Source organism: Rhipicephalus microplus, chromosome 8, assembly GCF_043290135.1.
Source record: "Rhipicephalus microplus isolate Deutch F79 chromosome 8, USDA_Rmic, whole genome shotgun sequence".
Lineage (NCBI taxonomy): Eukaryota > Metazoa > Arthropoda > Arachnida > Ixodida > Ixodidae > Rhipicephalus > Rhipicephalus microplus.
The window spans coordinates 37312755-37334416 of record NC_134707.1 but is presented as its reverse complement, the minus strand read 5'-3'; the positions used below and the strand labels follow the sequence as shown (position 1 = coordinate 37334416).

Genomic DNA, 21662 nt, shown 5'->3' with positions numbered 1-21662 from the left:
CCTAAACCTCGAAAAATGAAAAATTAGAAGGTTCGCGAACGCTATGGCTTCCCTACTTCGTTTCAAAAAGGCCTAAAAAATTACCAGCTTTCGACGACACCTCGATAAATTAAAATTTTTCAAACGCTATAAGCTTGCGATTTCTGCTCGAAATGATATTGAGATTGAACTATTCAAAACGCCACTAAACACTGAAAAATTGAAAATTAGAAGTTTTCCTAAGGGCTATAGGCTGCCCGTATTGTCTCAAAATGGCCCTGAAAAAAATCATCTACAGTCGATGGCACCTTAAAAAGTGAAAGTTTTCAAAAGCTATAGGTTTGCAGTTTCTAGCTCAAAAAGTTTGAAATATAGCTATTGAAAACGTGGAATAAACGTTGATAAGCCGTAAAATATAACCTTTCCGAAGTCAACAGGCTACCAAATGTTTTTCAAAATGGCCCTAAAAAGCAACATCAACATTCGACGAAACCTGAAAAATTGAAATCAGTCAAAATCTGTAGGCTTGCAAATTTTTTCTCAAAACGATGTCACCATTGAGTTATTCAAAACACAAATAAACATCAAAAAGTCGGAAATTAGAAGCCTTGTGAAGGCTACAGGCTGCGTATTGTGTCTCAAAATGGCCCCAAGAAAGAAATATCTGCAGTCGACACAACCTAAAGAACTGAAAATTTTCAAAGACTATAAGTTTCCTTTTTTCAAAATAATGCGAAAATTCAGTTATTCAAAACGCGACTAAACGACGAAAATTTGAAAATTATAAGCTTTCCTAAGGCTACAGGCTATCCATTTTTTCTGCAACCTCAAACTATTAAAATGTATGAAAGGCTATAGGCTTGCGAAATATTCTCAAAATGATGCAGAAATTAAGTTACTGGAAGGGTGATTAAGATTAGAAAAGTAAAAAAAAATACAACCTTTCCGAAGGCTACAGGCTACCTAATTTGTGTGTAAATGGCCCTAAAAATGAATAGACAGAATACAACGCCAGCTCAAAAATTGAAAATTTTCAAAGGCTATGCTTGCGTTTTTTTTTTCAAAATGATGCCGAGATGGAGTTATTCTAAACGCAACTGAACGCAAAAAAATCGCAAATTGGAAACTTTCCGAAGGCTAAACTCTACCCATTTCGTCTCACACGTCCCCAAAAATAATATAAGCTTTCGACACAACCTCAAAAATGAAATCTTTACAAATGTATGCCATTTTTTTCAAAATGTTGCCGATTTTTTTTTATTTAGAACACGACTAAGCATTGAAAAGTCGAGAAATAGAACCTTTCCGAAGGCCACAGGCTACCCATTCTGTCTCAAAATGGTCCTAAAAAGAAATAGCTTTTGACGCAATCTCGACCAACTGAAATTTTTGGAAGGCCGTAGGCTTCAGATTATTCTCAAAATGATGTCGCAATAGAATTATCCAAATCACGACTAAGCGTCGAAAGTTCAAAAAATGTAACCTTTGCGAAGGTGGCAGGCTACCCATTCTGCCTCAATAAGAATTATCAGCTTTAGACGCCACAACGACGAACTGAAATTTTTTCAAGGCTATAGAATTGCGATTATTCTCAAATTGTTGTCGCGAATGAGTTATTCAAATCGCGAGTAAACGTAAAAAAATTGAAAAAGAGAAGGTTCGCGAACGCTATGGGTTACCAATTTCATTTCAAAAAGGCCTTAAAAATTATGAGCTTTCGACACAACCACAATAAATTAAAGTTTCTTAAATGCTATAGGCTTGCAATTTTTTTCTCAAAATGATGCCGGGATCGATATATTCAAAACGAGACTGAACGTTAAAAAAAGTAGAAGGTTTTTGAAGGCTTTAGGGTGCCCGTATTGTGTCAAAATGGCCCTGAAAAAGAATCATCAACAATCGATGCAATCTTAAAAATTATAATTTTAACAGCCATGTCTTTGCGATTTTTTAATCAAAAAGTTGTTGAAATTGATTTATTCAAAACGCGGACAAAACTTCGAAAAAAAAGTCGAAAAATAGAAACTTTCCGAATGCCACAGGCTACCCATTTTCAAATGCGAAGCCTTTCTTTGCGAAATTCGGCGACATTGAGCCTATCTATCTATCTATCTATCTATCTATCTATCTATCTATCTATCTATCTATCTATCTATCTATCTATCTATCTATCTATCTATCTATCTATCTATCTATCTATCTATCTATCTATCTATCTATCTATCTATCTATCTATCTATCTATCTATCTATCTATCTAGCCGCCTACGACTCTTAGCTCCCCTGGACGTATCGGTTATGGTACCGATACCAAACTTGGTATTATATATCATGACTCTATAAAGAACATATTTAACTAGTAATAACATGAAAATCATGACATGTATGTCATGAACATTGTGATTTAGATTTTATTGTGCTGCAGCTCTTGCGGTAGTTTCGTTCACATGGCATGTTCCAAAACTGGTATGGTGTGGCATGATTGCATGGCTAACTCAAGGAGCAGACCCTAACATGAAAATTATCACATGCGTGTCATGTAACAACATGACTACATGCCACGCTCATTATGCGCTCGCGGCTGTTTCGCTAGCGTCACTTATACCAAATTTGGTATTACGGGACGTGAATGGAGACGAAGGTAAAGGACACATTCAAACATGACAATCATGGCAAGGAGTAATGTACTGCATAATTCACCTCCACCTCGTACCTCATTCCCCTCCAGCACTTCACGTGGGATCTGCCAATTTTTCTTAAAATGGCCCTAAAAAGAAATATTAGCATTTGGCAAAACTTAAAAAATTGAATCTTTCAAAAGCTGTGAGCTTGGAATTTTTTCTCTAAACGATGTTAAAAGTGAGTTTTTCCTAACGTCAATAAAGATAAAAAATTGAAAACCAGAAGCTTTGTGAAGGCTATAGGCTACCCATTTTGTCCGAAATGGCCCTAAAAATGAATCGTCAGCTTTCGACACAACCTCAAATGTTGAACATTTTCTAAGGCTTGCGATTTTTTTGTAAAAATTATTTCAAAATTGAATTATTTAAAACGCAACTGAAGGTCAAAAAATCGAAACTTCGGAGCTTCGCGATGGCTCTATCTGCTCGCCATTTCTTCTCAAAAGGTCCTTAAGTACGCAACTTCAAAAATTTGAATTTCTCAAAGGCTTGCGAGTTATGTCAAAATTGTGTCAAAATTGAGTCAAAATTGAGTAATAAAAACGCAATGATGTGTTGCAAAATGGAAAATCAGAAGCTTTCGAAAGCTACACGCTACCCGTTCTGTCTCCAAATGGCCAAGAAAAAGAATTATCAGCAATCGACAAAACCTCGCAAGTTGAAAGTTTTCCGAGGCTACAGGTTACCTATTTTGACATCACTCTGACATGATTTTGACGTGATTTTCGGACGTTTAGTCCTGATTTTATAAATACATTACCTGCTCCTCTCCACCCGCATTACATAACGTGTTGAGTGAGTTGAGTTTAGTTTATTTACCACGTACAGTCGTACAGTAAGTGGCTGGGACAGAGGAAAAAAGCTGTATAAAACAGCTTGACAAAGCCCCATATCCCCATGGCAACTGTGGCAACAAAAACGGCAAAATCAAATTTAAACACAGGACAGTTTCAACCAGCAATGCATATGCTTTGCATCAGAACAAAAAAGTTTGATAGTGCCTTCATATTCGTGAGTGCCTTCGTATTCGGCTCGGTAGGTCTTGGATCGCAATACTCCTGTTACGGCTTCAAACTGCAGGAAACTACCCCTTGAATTATTGTAGATTTTTTCCTTTTGTGTTTTGCAGCTTGAAAGTTCGGTAGGTCTCTGGTTATTATTTCGTAAGATTTCTAATCTTCCACGTGTCCCCCTCTCTGTTTCTCTTCCCTTCTCAGCCGATGTTTCCTTTTGGCTAGGTATTCATTCTGCTTTTGTCTAAATAATTGCTATCGCGTCGAACTCTTAAGGATCCTACAACTAGTTAAGATTTATTAAAATCACCCAAAATGGAACTCCGCGCTCCAAACGTCCGTATTAAATGGCCAGCTGACGAAGACGAGAAAACGACGTTGGGATCCGCAAGCCTCAAAATTACAAAATTCCAAGTATTCCTTGTGGAAGGAAAACAAAATAGAACGGATCAGAATTATATAGAAACAACGAGAAGCAACCAACTTACCGTAAAAATACATTTTAGTTTCCGTTAAGGAACGCTGCATTGTTAACATTAACAGGAAATAACTTTTTTTGCTATTGCTTTACCCCTTTACACATTTGGCCGTTATCTGTGTTTTGTTTCACAAGAAGGTTGTTAGGGCTAGCTCCAACGAAACAAGCTTCCATGTGTTCTGATCAAAAATATTCATTCCAATAAATAAATAGTTCAATATTTTACTATGCTCTACATGGTCGCCTAAACAGATGCAGACATTAAAAAGGGTGACGTTTTTAGACAGAGAAAATAACATAAATAAAAAAAGACAATCCATGCAGAAAGCAGCTATGAAGGCAGTTTTCTCCTTCTACTTATTTAGTCGTAATATTATCTGCTGAGTTTAAAGATACAAAATCTTGACAAATCTCGTCAATTCTCATAGTGCAGATGTGCCATATATTGTAAGGTCAAAACAAACAAACAAAGAAACAAGCAAGCAGCTATGATACGGACAAACAACATTCTTGTTTTTGTTTGTTTGTTCCTTTGTTGCCTCTGTATTTCGGCACATGCCCACTCTGGAGAAATAGACGAGAAAGAATGGCGTACGCATTGCTAGGGTATTCACCTTCCCATTGGGAGACTATTCCTACGCCTGCCTTTTCTTCCGTCAATGAGGAAAGGGCAGGCGTAGGGATAGTCTCCCAATCACTTGGCTGGTAATTTGCCGTGAGGCAACCCGATTTCACTCCTGCTTTTGAGGTGGAGCTAATGGCAGTCATCATGGCACTGCGAAAACTTTCGAGGAATGAGAACAGCGCAATAATAATTACTGATTCGCTCTCGGTATGCACAGCTCTTACAACTTCTCATACTTCTCGTGTCATCACGACGTTACGATCTTTAGTTTCGTCTTAGATGAAGTGCCCGAAATCAGTATGGGTGCAAGGTGACTGTAGGTTAACATTTAACGAAATGGCCGACGCCTCAAACCGCTCATCGCTAGATCTGCCAATAATTCAGGTTCTCCTAGTGGTAGAATACTTCACCGCAATCACGTTTAGAAGATCAGCTATCCACACAGATAGGATGGAAGCAATAATCACGTGGACGGAATATAATCACCTAAAATATTCATGGAAATTGCAGTGGAGCCATTCTCGACAATCAGAAGTGATGATCATCATATTTCGATGTCGTGTACCCCAATTAAACTTTTACTCGAACAGGGCTGGTCTGACGATATCACCCCTCTGCCAATTCTGCGGAAAACTGGAAAATATCGCACATTACTTTTTCTCATGTGCAAGATATTCTTGTATCAGAACTTGACTTCTAATTACTCCTTTCACAAGAATAGACTTGACCTAATCGGAGGAAAATGATGTAAGCTTCGGTACCTCAGGTTTGCGATACTGCCACAATGATGCCTTTGATGCCGTGTGTAATTTAACTATACCTACTCCTCGAGTACCATTTTATTCTGATATTTAAAATTATTTGTCATTTCGTTAAGGTAAAACTAAAGATTTCAAAATTATTCCCATCAAGTTATTTCGGCAGTCTGGAATGCAGGCTCAAAAGCATACTACTTGTAGTTAAATTAAATATTTTACGTATTATTGCCATTTCATTTTCTTATTCTGGGTTCTAAATTTCAAAGCTTACCTAAAATAACATTTAACAGTTTTACGTTGCATTCTTGGCCAATCGCTCAAAGTGGGCACGTCTCATGAATCCAGGGAAGCAAAGCAAAGCAAGACTTTCCTCTCATATTTTAACGGGATAGTGTTAAAGAGCTCATTTCGCAGAAATCCCGGTGATGGCGTCGGCGTCGCCGTCGTTGGTGTCGAGCGAAAAGTCATCATCTTATGCGTGAGCGAAAAATCGAGAACGATGCAAATGAAATGAATAACTGATAAAAAACCTGCAGCAGAGTGGGCACCGAACCCGCGTCGTTTGCGTAGCAAGCGGATGATCTATCACACGGCCACGCCTATGCTTATTAAGACAGTGAAAGGAACTTCCTATGCTTGGAAACGCAGTGAAAGTAGCTTTCATGGTTAACAAACACACGCGTCCAGTATACCTGCTTCACAATGCAACATGAAAACTTGCAGTAATAATGCGTGGTACAAACGTCCATTGCCAACGTGCGCAGGGATATGTGATTATTAGAATGGCTCCACTGTCGAAAGCAGGTATCCTGATAAAAAAAAAGACACACACGTTACTTCGTCTATTCCCTTAAGGCCACGATGTAGTGGGTGCATAGCAAATTCGGAAAGGTTTCATGCACTAAGTGTTTGAAATACGCAAAGGAAGAAGATGTCGATATCGCGTTTACCTGTCAGAGGGTCCCCTAAATTTTTTTCTTTCTTTGTAGAAGCAAGACAAACAGGTTTTGAAAATTTGCAGATTTGAGGCTGCTATTTTTAGCAGAAAAGATGAAAAACAGATTCGCTTACGCTTTCCTTCGTCCACTGTAAGAGCCTGCAGACGCTAGGACACGTTGTACAGATGTAGTGTGCCTGCTGGAAGAAAAAATGTATGACACCAGATGAAATTCACCTTCAATTCTGCACGTTCGTATTGTTGGGTGGGCACCCACATAGCAATGTTGTATTTAGGAAAGGGCATAATTGCAGTTACGTTAGACATTGCAGTAGCAACGCAAAGATTATCGCAAAGGCAATCAAAAAATTTTTTTGGCCCCTGCGAGGAGCTGTTTTCTTGCAGTATAACAGTTCTCTTCGAACTTTATATCGAAGTGGCGAGTGTACAAAATGCTCTTTACGATGAAATTTCTCACACGAAAAAAATATCCGCTGACACTGATAACCAGTATAACATTACATAAGGGTGCAATGCACTGGCAAATACCATTTACAGAAGACTTGCTGGTGATTTATCTCTCATGCCTTGAAAGTGTACTGAAGTGAAGTCCTAAATTAGGCTACGATCAAATATCGATTTTAATTAACTTTGCCATCATAATTCTTCCCAGCGAACAATTCTGACTAAAAATAGAGAGGAAGGTCACTTCCAGGCTTGTACTTCACGCGTATGCATTTCAAGCACCTTAACTTCAGTCGGATTTTTTCAAAATTTCAGTCATTTTCACTAATTTGGGCTCATGAAATAATAAAGTTTCTTAAGACATTCTATATTAAGCCACTGGCTTCACTCGAAAGTGAAACGTCGTATTAGCATTACAGCTTTTGCCCATGGTAAAACGGAATTGGAAGCACTCATCGAAATGAATAAATGCTTTACTATTGCGGGTGCAGTACAAAAAAATCTCAGTTCTGAGGCCTGTCATGTCATACATAATACGCGGAAGACTGCTACACTCAATCAGTTCATTTCCGACAAGTCAACAAGAGGTGAAAAAATGAGTAGGTAAAATTAGAACCAATGTTTCTGCAGGAGTTATTAAATTATGTTCCTTACCCAATAAACACGTATCGGCTCCTATATCTTTACCATTAATCCACACTGCTAATAGAATGTTTGAAATTGGTATCTTTCCCTCAGATCTAACACTTGCTTGCATATGCCCAGTATATAAGGGTGGTGCTGTTAATTATATATGTAAAAACATCTCAATTTCTGTGCTACTCATGTTATCTAAGTATTTGAAAATGTCATAAACTTGCGTCTCGTCAATATCATAAATACGCACCACATAATAAATGACGCACAGCATGGCTTCCAGAAAAATAAAACCACTGAGCTAGCTTTATTACAAGTTACGGATTAAATATTGCATGCTTTGAAAGCAAACTTTGCAATGCAGGTCTTTTTATTGATCTAAGGAAAACATTTAATTGCGTTAATCACGAAATTTTGCTGTTGAAACTCAATGATTATGGCATTCATGGCGTCGCCTAAATCTTTTAAAAGTTATCTTTCTTGTAGAAAACAGTGTACTAAACTTGATAATTTTGCCTCCCCTACTACCACCGTAAAACAAGGAGTGCCCCAGGGGTCTATCCTGAGACTCTTGTTATTTATATTGTATGTTAACGACCTATTTGACATTCCAAACTACCCAAAGTTAGTAATGTACGGTGACAACACCAACGTCTTTATTTCAGCGCCCACACTTATTCAGCTTGAGAAAATGATAAACGAATATCTTGTTCAGCTGGATGGATGGCTTCATGCAAATAAATTAGCCCTAATCATAAAGAAATCTAATTATTTCCTCTTTAGGCCACCTAATAAACCATGCGACATCAAGGTTACGCTAACGTTTCAGAACACTGTTTTAGAGCGCGTAAAATGTCAGAAATTATTAGGCGTGTGGTTTGAAGAAAGCATGTCCTGGAATATACACATAAAAAAACTCACTTCAGAACTATAAGCAAAACTGTCGGTATTCTATTCAAACTTTCGGATTTGATTCCTTTACATCTAAAGAAAGACAATATATTATGCGAATTTCTACTCCCGGTTATAGTATATCACACTTGTCTGGGGTACCACAACAACTTCTAATTACGTAAAGCTGGAAACAATGCAAAAGACAGTGCTTAGGCTATTTGAGAATTATTCTTGATAGCCAAAAGAATTACCAACAAATCTCTTATTTATTAGGCATAATTTACTTAAAGCAAGCAATTTATATGACATTAAACTCCTCATGCCCTTACATAAACATAATATGCTTGACATCACGCATGAAACGTCACAATGTTATCTTCTACGCCATAAGCAGACACCAATACCACGAACACGTACAAATTATGGAAGATAAGTCCTCACTTATCAGATACTCACCCTAATAAACCCTGTGTCTTTGCAAATAAACTTTGATGTTCCACTCTATCAATTTAAGAAACAAATAAGACTATTCTTATTAAATGAGCACACAGCCATAACAGCATAAGCTTGTGTATGTCACCATACCATTTTTTGCATTATCCAACATAATAATATGTTTCAAATGTTCTCATTTTCTGCGTGTACCTTTATTCACTTTCCTTTATATTGGTGTGTTGAACGTTAATGTGCATTTTTCTTTAACATCCATTTCGTGGTATCAGTGCATTATGTTGTATCTTTTTATCAGTTTTTATTTCGTACCTTTGTTGTTTATACAAGTTGTAAAGCTATAGTTTTTTTTCTCTGCAAATATTCGTTCACTGCTGCCTGTGCCTGTATGGTGCCCTAGGTCTCCTCAAGCTGTTTTTAACAGCTTTTTAGCCTGGGGAACCCTCTACTGTTTTGTATTGAAAATAAATAAATAAAAAAAGCGATGAAACGAACTGCTTACGGATAAACACTTACGTATGCACCAGAAGACGCAGCCAAAATCTTCAACGTCATTAAAATGTGTGCAAGTCTAATGATAGTGCCTCCAGCTCTATTTCCTAATTTGCTTCTTCTTTTCGTGGTGCACGAATAACCTTCCCGCACGAAAAAGTCTTGCTGCTTGTAGTTTGAACAAATAGATTAGTTCTGCATTTTTTCTGGAAGTATTGTGCGTTAGTTTTGAATAGTATTGTTTTCAACAGAAAAAAAAAACGAGCCCTTAACCTTACACTGTCCTTGATTAATAGCGAGCGACTCGTCCTGGCAGACTTGATGCCTTAAGGCAGTATGCTGCGGTGGCTGCACTTTCGATGGAGGCGAAAATGCTGTAGACCCGTGTGTTCAGATTTGGGTGCACGTTAGAGAACCCCAGGTCATCGAAATTTCCTGAACACTCCTCTACGTCGTCTCGTAATCATACGGTAGTTTTGGGACGCTAAACCACCCATATAAATCAATTAGCGTTGAATGCGAATTATTATTGTTCAGCTTGCACCTCGTAATAGGATCACGTGCTACGTGACGCCAAACAGGCAAAAAAAGAAAGTGTTCCATAGACGTCGTAATGGCAACAGGTGGCGCTGATTGACGCTTCCGCGTTTAAATCGTATAAAGTCGACAGGGGGATGACCGTCGTTGTACGTTTGTTGTACAGTATGGGACGCGTTATTTGAAGGTCGAAGGTTTGGAACCTGCCGGTGGCAAGTTATGTTTTCGTCCACTTTTCCTTCTTCACATTTAAAGTCCAATTACTTCTCATAACATCCCCTATACGTTTCCCTGGCATTACTGTCTTTTTGTGGTTAACGTCCCTGCCTTCTTCATTTGTCTGCTTCCTTCCAATATCTTCTAGTTCTCTTTAATGATGTGTATAACAAAGAAAATGAGCCCTTGAATTTACACTCTTTTTCATTCAAACCAGAATAGTGATTGGTTTCTTCAGCGTCTCATAACGAACACAGTCAGCATCACGAACAATTACCTCGAGTCATGGGCCACCCCATTCCGAATGATTGGTATCATTACCATTGATTGAAATTACTGATATTACCGGAAAGCTAACGCTGCAACGTAATTATCAAAATATTACCCAGACAGTTGTCCATTTAGGATTTTGTTTAGTCCACACAACAAAAACTAGGCTATTAAACATGGGTATATCCGGTATCTCTACGCTGCTAGCTCGTGGTATTGTAAATCTTGTCATACGCCTTGTGTCAGCTCAGGTTTTTCTACAAGGCAACGTGAGAGTCCCATTTGCTTCACTTCCATCAGAATTTTCGCCATTTACATCAACGATTCACGTGTAAGAATGATATGGCAGTTAGCAAGAGATCATGCACTTCAGTGCACGACAAAAGGGGGCTGTGCCGACGAATACACTTTGAGAGACTTTAACAATGGCTATGAAGCGATGGCAAAACAAATGACAATTTTGTGTCAGGGATTTAAAATTTAGTACCAGGCGGGAAGTTGCCCGGCTACGAATTGCGAAGGAAGGGAATTGTGACGTCTGGAGTACCGGAGTACCGGTCGTCAGGAGGATTAACCGCTTGACAGAACAGTGCAGCTGAACCACTGGGTGTTGCTGGAACAATACCTCATTCTAAAACAAACTTTGCTGAGCTCCCAATTACGGCTTTATAAAGCCCCAGAGTGGTCGCGTGATTGAAGGAGCGTGTAGTTTACCCATGCTACTTTAAAAAAAAAGTGTCTCTACGCAGACCATGCACAAACAACGCAGAAAAGCAGCTCGGAACGCGTCGATGTGCTTAGTCGCGACTTTGGCGTACCCATAAAAGCTGCGCCTGCCTGCCAGGGACGGTGCATTGCAGAGTAGCGATGCGAAAGCCTAGAAGTTAGGTGCACGCTCGTCTCTAATGTGTCCTCCCCTTCGGCAATGCCGTGTGATTGGCACGAAGCGCAGCCGCTCCACAGCGCTCCCTGCTCAGCCGCATTCCCTATACGAACGCGTCGCCGAGGAGCCGTGCAAACCGGCGCAGGTCCCAAAGGCACGTCGCGACGCCTTCCATAAAGCCGGATTAGAAGCAGCAAAACATTTCCCGGCGCGACTGCGGCTACACGGAGTTCCAAGGCGTAATCCCCTTCTGTACGTGCACGTGCGAGACAGGCAGCATCTACGTATACCTCGCCGCGGGACATAAATGGTTCCCGATTCCCGGCCCGTGCAGGATTTAAGGAGCCAGGGAATCTGTTAGCGCGCCCTAGGGTTTTCCTACGGCTGTGTGAGCGTGCATGGCTTTCTGTCTATTCCCACTCTCTTTTTTTTCGCAGCAAGCCAGCGTACGTTTTTATATGACGAGGCATTATGGTAAGACGAAGTTTCAGAAGTGCATAAAGTGTGGTCCTTCCGCGGAGTTGACGCCGATGAAGCCACGTGCGGAGAGAGCCAAACGCAACAGCCCTGAAGAAATGAGAGTTTCCTGAAAGTCGTTCGTGTTTGCTTTCTCCGACCTAGAGGCAGTCTCGCGCGATTTCGTCTCGAAGCTACACCCTCGAGCTCAAGATTTCCAAGAAGCTGAAAGCCGAACGAGGTTCTTTAAAAAGACGTGTCGGTGTTCTTTTCACCTTTCCTGGGGGTGTAGTTCCCAAAAAGGTTTCCCTCTTTTGATAAAGACGCAGGTCACCACTGTAATGAAGGAAGAGAATTTTCAAGCTCTCGCATCTTTGGTGCAATCATAATTGAAGTCAGCAGATAATAAAGTGAAGGAAAGTACAAAGAACGGTAATTTCACTATTTTAAGTGTACGGTGAAGTTGATTTAATAGATGCAAGAAATAAAAGTGCGCGAAAAGGCAACTTGCTGGACGCCGTGACCAAACCTCCAACTTTCGGAGCAAAGCTTTGAAGGTAGCAGGTTCGGTTCCTGCGAGCGCCAAGCTGTCATTTAGTCTGTTTATTTTCCTCATATCTTTTTACTATTATCAACATACACATAAAATACTACCATAAAAGGTACAGGGAACGTTAATTGTACTATTTTATGTGTACGGTGAAAATGATTTAGTAGATGCCAAAATATTAAAGTGCGCGAAAAGGCAACTTGCCTGAGGCCGGGACCAAACCTCCAACTTTCGGAGCAAAGCTTCGAAGGTAGCATGTTTGTTTCCTGTCGGCGCCAAGTTGTCTTTTCGTCCAGTTTATTTTATTCACAGCTTCTTCAATATTATCAACGTACACATAAGATAGTACCATTAATGTTCACAAAACGTCCTTCGTTATCTTTTCTCTTTTATTAGGAATGAAAACAATAGTAAGTCACTGGTTTTGCTGATATGCGTTATCATGCAAGATTATAATCTTTACTGTGTACGCCTTCAAAGTGTGCAACCGATAACTGAAAAGAAGTTATTCATATGTACGAAGCTTAAAATGAACGGTAGGTAGAGGTTGCACTTGAAATCGCTTTAGAGATTATGAAATATCTCAACAAAACTGAATGGTCCTGCATTGTTCTCTTCTTTTCTCTCCTATTTTCCTTTCTTCTATTCCTTCTCTCCTCCTGATAGAGCAGACAGGCATTGCGTTTCAATTTGTGCTCGTTGTCAGCCTGCTTCCACCCTGTTTCATCTTCTTCGTAGTTTGCGTTTGCACATCCAATAAGGAGTAACGCCTCAGTTCATTGAATATATATATATATATATATATATATATATATATATATATATATATATATATATATATATATATATATATATATATATATATATATATATATATATATATATATATATATATATATATATATATATATATATATATATATATATATATATATATATATATAGATATATAGATATATATATATATAAATGAAGTGCGACAGTCACGACCTCACGACCACTCACTCATTTCCGTACATAGTTCGAGTAGGTGAGTTACGAAGAGACGCACGATTAACTAGCAAGGAACGGCGAGGCCGCACCGAATGAACGATGGCAGGGCTACGCACCACTGGCACGCACCACCGGCACGCAATTTTCTGCGCAATAGATTGTGCAACAATACACCGGCTGCGTAAGCACGCGATGCACCCGACGAGCTAGTTTGTCTATTTTGTGTATGTGTCGCCCACCTACATACACCGCAGAGGCAAGAAAATGGCGTGTACGTTGCTTCGGGTCACGTAATAATTGGCCAACGTCCGTTAAAGCCGTGGAAGGGGAAACACATTCCGACCGCTTACGTTGTGGTAGTGTTGTATGGGTGATCTGGTAGCGATCAATGATTGAGTTGAAAGAACGAGTAAAATGGGCCCTTAGAGCTTAGCGGCTGCCACTCAACCCTGCCCTCCCGCGAATGGTGGTGAGGCGTTTTGATTAATGGGTGGCCGCAGGATGAACAGAGAAAAAACGTAAAGTCTCTCACACACACCAGACATGTATGAACAGATAGGCCACCTTGTTTCTGTATACTTCTCATTTTGATGGTCATGGTACGTGGCTGTCAAAGAAATTCAGTGAAATCGATGGTAATGGGAATAAAATGAGCAGAATATGGACGTGTTTGAACAGTGTAATTTCTACTAAAACATTTTAAAATGAAGTACCAAACATTCCGCATGTTCCCGAAAATTCATTACGCAAATGAGTGGCTGATTAGTGACAGACATACGGAGTCGTTAAGGAAATGTAGCGAACTGTTGGAATAGACATAGAGGATGTTTGTGTAGCGACGCACAAACAAATGAACAAGATGCAATAACCTTTGTTACACGACATGAAAGCAAAAACAGACACAGCATAATAGGCTGTAACAAAACGTGTTATGTAAATGTAGGGAAGAATGACGTGTTACACGGAACCGGATTACGGCATCGGGAGTTTGATTAGCAGTGTGTTTTGGTAACGCTATCAATGTTGTACATACATACATACATACATACATACATACATACATACATACATACATACATACATACATACATACATACATACATACATACATACATACATACATACATACATACATACATACATACATACATACATACACACACACATACATACATACATACATACATACATACATACATACATACATACATACATACATACATACATACATACATACATACATACATACATACATACATACATACATACATACATACCTCTTGCACACTTTGGAATTTTTTTTTCTACTTCAGGAATACTGTACTGCATGGCGGGTGCTTCCAAATAATGGCCTGAAGTACGCCACTACAGCGTTCTTACTTGTGAAATGATAGTTCGAACATGTTAAACTCCAGCAATTATTACGATGTTATCTGTAATCTTGCTCCTTCTCGCCGACGTTGCATTATGAGAAGACGCCGGGGCAAAACCATATTACGGTAAAAGAAGAGCATTTTGGTTTCTCGACGTTTATCGAAAAGCGGTAACATGTGACATTCGTAACATTCACCATTCGGTCTGTCTTTTGTGCCGTCTACATTTCATCCAACCTCTATACACTGACTCCTGCACTCTTGTACAGCCAAAACTCGCCTTAGCAAAGACTGTAGAGTGTTTCGATGTCTGGAGTATATAGTGTATTCATATATATCAATTAAAACAGCCATCAGTAGCGGTAATGTAGCACTTCGTCTCTTTTCTGCCAGCTGGATGCCCCGAGTACGTCTGTACTAATAAGTCATTTACATTCTTTCGTTAATCGAAGTATCTCCCAAGCGAACGGTTTATTAATGGCCGCGTCACGTTTCGCTCTACGTATACGTGCTTCTATTCCCATACTTCCCAAAAGGGAAGCTCGCATTGTTGAAGTCACTGCACAGTAAGCGCCTGTTCCGTTTGCCGGGCCAGCCCCTTTTACGGGCCGAGCACAGGCACGCGCTTCACAGGCGTGACGTAGCGGGGCGAGTGGAGGTCAAGGGCACGTGTCCCAAGCGACACGCTCTGTTTGCGAGCGGTCGGAGGCGTCTTTTGTTGCGCTTGCCATGGCAACCGTCAGCTCGAACAAGACATGAGGACGGCCATCACGCTAACAGGATCGAAACAATCGGTGAAAAAAAAAATAGTGCAGAAGAAAAGGCGAGGGTCGAAAGAGTCACAGTGTGGAACAGTAAGCCCCCTAGAGACCAAATCGGGTGACGTGCTCATCGTTTTTGCCAGTGGTAGAACTGCGTGACAGGTTGTACAGACCAAAAGAATGAGAAGCTGTAAGCGCTTCACACCAACGTTCCCAGGTTCTGCTACTGAAGCTTATTTTCGCATTACCGGGTGTTCGGCTTTTACACGTACAACACGGTGGTAGACAGCATTCGCATGGCGTGCCATTCGTGCGCCCACACTTCTAAACTTGATATTAAATTAACGAGCGGATTACCACAGCGAATGCCACTTTTCTATGACAGAAGAGTCATTTATGCTCTTACCGGTACAAGGACGAATTTTTTATCAGTTCCTTCAAAAACAATTTGCATGAAGTTAAAACGTGCGGCCGCCCAAGTGATAGCATGTAAGACTGCTCTAATTAAAAATTGAATCACCGCACAACTTGTCCAACGTGCCATGCTGGGTAGATAAGCTCACAGCGCCATTGCGGAATATATGTATCGCTTGGATACGTCACACCCAAAATTCCTTGTCTAAGTAATGCCTTGCCCAGATATCTACTCTTACTTGACGCACTCTAAGTAATCATTTCAGTTTCAAGAAAACGTTCACGCAGCTCGTTAATACGTTGTTTCCTAAGCTGACCGCCTGGCAGGTAACCATATTATCTATGGCTTTTCGCAATAATAACGACATACGTAAGAAAGTAAGATATTGGTCTAAGGGGTTTGTTTTTCGGTAGTCTACGCAACTAAATTTAACAGAGAATCAAACAAACAAATTCACCGTGGTTATTGTTTGTGGTTTTTTAATGTAACGAGTCTCACCTATAAAGGCCTTGACACCTAATATTTTTTATCATAATTTCTGCTATGTGCTTAATTCTCGTGCATGGAAAAATAAGCTCGTGAAAATATTGTTCAAACGCATCATTTATTGTTGAATATTTTTGCAACCGGGCGGATGGCCAGTGAGTCGGGCAACACTGGCACACTCGCGATCCGTGCTGTAACAAGCATACATCGCTGTGTGAGCGTCTGCTGTACTTATTGCTGGCGCCCCAGTTGGTGCAGCCACGGCCTAGGCTGGGTAGAGCGTGTGAGCTTTTTAAGCTTTTTCTCAGCAGGGCGACACCTTCAGGTAGTTTCGGGCTCTGACGTTGTTACCCTTACTATACTAGGCCGGAACGCACTTGCCATACCGCGTCAGAGTCCGGAATTCCCAATAGTTGTCGCCCCACAGAACTATTGTGTCTCGATGCCTGGTGCCCTGCTTAAGGGGTTTGCATCCTTTGAAGGGGGTGATGCCACCCCGCCATCTTTTGTCCCACGTCCCGTGCCTCTCAACGAAGCCGCCGTAGAGCAATGAGACCCTGTTAAGACGACGTGAGCAGAAATATGATTGATATGTGGCGTGTAACGTCCCAAAACCACCATATGAGTATGAGAGACGCCGTAGTGGAGGGCTCCGGAAATTTCGACCACCTGGGGTTCTTTAACGTGCACCCAAATCTGAGCACACGGGCCTACAACATTTCTTCCTCCATCGGAAATGCAGCCGCCGCAGCCGGGATTCAAGCCCGCAACCTGCGGGTCAGCAGCCGAGTACCTTAGCCACTAGACCACCGCGGCGGGGCATGAGCAGAAATATGGCAGCCACGCTGCAGTCGACGCCGCAAATGTCTTCACCCAGATGAGCGGAGAAAGCGGTAGATTAACACACCCTACGAAAACCAGCTGCTCGCGCTCTGTATAGATGTGGCCGCAGCTGTGCACGATGAGCATGAAACAGTGCGCCTATGCGCGACAGAAAGTTACAAGAAGCGCGCGCACACACACACACACGCACACACACACACAACTATATATATATATATATATATATATATATATATATATATATATAATGTCATGACCAAGAAAGACAGACGCTGGCGCTTCGGCGCGCGGGTAGCTAGAGAAAAGAAGAGAAGAACGAAGTCAGAATAAGAACAGCTGGCCCAGGATCGGGTGTTGTATCTTGTTCACTGTCTCGCTCATCAAAATGGCGCAGTCGACGAAGAAGGTCTTACAGCTGTCCCGGCTTCATCATCCAGGACAGCTGTGATAAGCGCCGCTTGAGGACGGCGTCAAGGCCTCCTCGGCAGCTGTTCACCTGCCGCCACTGCCACCACCGTTCGGGGACGGCGTCAAGGCTTCCTCAGCGGCTGCAGTACACGCTACCGGTACCATTTCACAAGGGAAGCCGTCCACGCGTCCTTGGTTATGGATTCTGCCGTCAGCGCAGTCGACAAGTGAACCCTCTGCGGAAAGCCACCGGTACGTGTCTTCGTGGTTCGTCGGCAGTGCGGCCTTCTCCATCGAGGAACGACGTCCAAGCTTCCTTGGCTATGGGTCCCATCCGCCGCTTCAGCTACCCTTCGAACCACCAGTGGACGGCGTCCAAGCCTCCCCTGGGGTAGTAGGGCAGGACCTTATTGACACCCTGCCACCATTTCGCGGCAGGGATCCGCGCCGGCTCCTGTCCTTTGGGAATGCCGATCACGCTTCCCATGGCCTACATTCCCGTTGCCGCACTCTTTCAATATGCGAGCTCCCAGGGAACGCCGTCCAGGCTTCCCTGTACGTTAACCTCACCGGCGTGAGTGCTGCAATCGCTACTCATTCGAAGACCGTGATCACCAATGCTTCGGTATTCACACTCGACAGCGCCGCGAACCTGCGGCGTACCATCGCACTACTCCGCGTCAAGACTAACGAACTGACAGCGTCAATCTCCGACCGAGCTCCTACAATGTTGCCAGAATTGCGTGCCATTAACGCCGTGTTGGACGTAGCTGCCTCGCACGACCTTGAGGCAAGCCCATTGAAGCAACGCAGGCAGCTTTGGGGCACCCTCCTGCAGCTCTCAGACCAGCTCGACGGCGTTGCCTCAGTTATAACAGCATTCTCACGTGCCGCCCCACCATCGCCGTCCACCTACGAACTGCCGGAATTCGACGGGGTCCGGAACGACGCCGACAGCAGGGTGGCAACCGTCAACGCGCTAGCAATGCGCGCGGCCTGGACAGAGAATCAGGAATGGTATGTGGCCATAGACCATCTTCGGGAAGGTGCAGCGGCGTGGCACCGGTATGAAGGTTGGAAGCAGCAGTCATGGGCGGAGTGGAGCGTCAAGCTCATAGCTGCTTTCGGTTCGATTCCCTGTGCCACCTGCCCATGTAACTCGACCTTCTCTCAGGACAGAACTCGGGAAAAGCCTGACCTAGAGGATGCGATCAGAGCCCCTACCATCCTGTCATCTCTCGGTGACCAAGATGTAGGGAACAATCACGATCGTGTAACTCTGCCTTGCACAGACATTTCTGCTGTCGTATTAGAGCTCCTGAGGAGCACCGGCCCGACGGTGCAGCTGTGTCCGGCGGGTCCCTGATGGCAAGCTTTGCGCAACGCTCCGCAAGAGGCCCCAACGCAGGTCGTCCGGTCGACTTAGAGGCACCGGCCCCCATCCCACTGGACATTCTACCACCTAATGAGACAGGTCTTTCCGCTGAGTCTAATAACATCCCATCTGACCAGACGGAAGAGGATATGCGTGCGACGCATGCACTGCCTGAATCGGTAGTCTCCGATTTTTGGAACGGCTTCCGTCGAGGATCTCCCGCCAGTACGCAGTGTGGCTTCAAGAATCGCTGACATTACAGCGTCCGGGAGCCCCATAGCGACAACGCTGTGCAAGTCGCGGACTACGCAAGTCACTTCGCAGGAGCCACGCCACATCTTCGCCCCAAGTTCGTGAAGATGTGTATTCGCACCGAAAAATATCTCTTGATCCGCAGAAAATTGCGCAGGCGGCTGCACAAGATGCTACTCGTTTCGTTGCCGGATCCACCATTTCCTGCCCTGTTTTCTAAAATGTGGTGGGACAAACGAAAGCGTTCTGTGATCAACCTGCAACCATGTCGATCCAGTCGGGGCCTCTCACCAGAACCATCTCCAAGAAAACCACACCACTGCAGGAAACTTGTACAACGAGAATGCCTGCTCGGTCCAGCAAAGGAAAACCGGAGTCGAACAACTATTTCTGAAAAGTCGCAGCGTGGCCGAGGCTGTAGACTGCCACGCGACAGTCAATGTCGTCCCGCGGAGTCATCATCAACAAAGCGACCAACCAGGACCCAGTCCCCACCACGACATGGTGAACGACCCGGGCGACATAGCCAGTGTCGGCCGCTGGAGCCAATTTCGACAAACTTCCATCGTGGTCGCGGCCGACCACCACGATGAAGCCAAGCCCGCCCACCAGAAACTTTGCCGCCAGATCCGCGCGCGCGCAGTCATGGCCGACTGTCATGACCAAGAAAGACAGACGCTGGCGCTTCGGCGCGCGGGTAGCTACAGAAAACAAGAGAAGAACGAAGTCAGCATAAGAACAGCTGGCCCAGGATCGGGTGTTGTATCTTGTTCTCTGTCTCGCTCATCACAATATATATATATATATATATATATATATATATATATATATATATATATATATATATATATATATATATATATATATATATAGGGAATCGAGCTCTTTCAGCCTTTTTTTATCCTGCTTGGCATCTTGGCATTGAAATTGAAAGATTTGCAGCGGCTGAAGTTGTAGTTTTGGTAGAAGACGACGGCTCCGCTAGATGCAGCTCATGACACCACTAGAACTTTTGAAAACTAGCGCTAACCGGCAGTGGGTGCTTTTTATAACCAGCGACCAAAAGGATCGACTCGCTTTGAACTGTCTTCACAGCCTACATTTTGTACACCTGTAGGTATAATAAACTCTCGACAGCCATTGTTTTTTGTGTTTGTTGTTGTTGAAAACCAGCAACTGTTGAGCGACTATTTCACGGGCCCTTCAAGATGAAGCGACGGTAAAGTGGACAAAAGATGCGCTTTCCTGGGTGGAAAATCAATTCCCAATATTCAAGCGAAAAACATGGCATGATACGTATAGTATCTATACAGGCTATCAAAAATAAAAATAATAAAAAACTAGATTGCTTTCACCTATGATTCATTCTCATTCGAATGCGTTAGTGCGCTGGTGACTTTCCTGCGACGCTGCGCTTTTGCTCGTATATACCGTGCATGGCGGATAGGAAGACAGCGCTACACCCAGAGCGGCCCCATTTTCGTTCCGATAGTCAGCCTGTGCCTTTGTCTCCATTTTTGCTTCTAGCATATCGGCACGCTGGGAATCCAGCCGTTATAGCGGGACTCGGGCACGCGTCACAACAGCGCGATGCGTCGTACAGGTGACAGCTGAATGGATGGTATGGAAGTAACAGGAGCACGGGGGCGCGCAGCAAGGAGCCCCATAGAATAGGCTGACGTGCCGTGACAGGGCCATTAGCATGGCCCCCTGGATGAGTGGGCGTCTCTCAGAACCCCGGTTCGTCGTATCCCATTGAACGCGTCTCTTCGCTGTCATCGCTGAGTACAGTCACGCCTTTCTACCTTTTTTTCTTCAGTACCAATTTTTTCTTTGTCTTCCAATTCACGCGCTATCGGGGTTGAAAGTCTTTAGGTGCGGTGTTTCGACGAGTGTCAGTTGTCGGCTATGTAACTCGCATGCCTGTTCCGCTTGCTCCTCAGCCTGCTAGCTTTTACGAGGTTAAGTAGAATGCACCGATACGGTAAAGCGCGGCTCGTGGTGGCAGAAAGGAGTGTACAAAAAACCACGCCGCTTCTATACGGGCAGTGGTTGTGCGTAACGATGAGAGACATGAATAGAGCAGAGTAAGTTAAGGATATGGTTAAGGATATTATAGTTCAAGTAAATAATAAGAAATGGACATGGGCGGGTACGTGGTGCGTTGACAGGGCAACCGCTGATCATTAAGGATATAACTGACCGGATTCTAAAATTAAGAAGCTTGCATTCATAACGTAGCAGCAGAAAGCACAGGACTCGGTTGATTAGCGAAACTTGGGCGAGGCTTCAACCCTCCAGTGGACGTAGTTAGTCTGCTGCTGCTGCTGCTGTTTATCATGATGAAGATGATGGTTGTGCTAGATGCAAGAATAGGCCGAGAAAGCTCTGAGAAAAAAGTCCCGCAGTCTTTCATGCATTTGTCTATGACGACTGG

The 21662-nt window shown here is 42.9% G+C and overlaps 1 protein-coding gene across 4 annotated transcripts in view; it reads right to left on the bottom strand.

The window, feature by feature from the left end:
• LOC119165343 (uncharacterized) overlaps window positions 1-21662 on the bottom strand; it is a 250681-nt gene that overhangs the window by 171488 nt on the left and 57531 nt on the right. For all 4 annotated transcript variants that reach the window (XM_075871556.1, XM_075871559.1, XM_075871557.1 and 1 more), the window contains exon 2: window positions 6605-6670. The gene's annotated coding sequence lies outside the window, so the exon portion shown is untranslated. The remainder of the gene's footprint in view (window positions 1-6604; window positions 6671-21662) is intronic.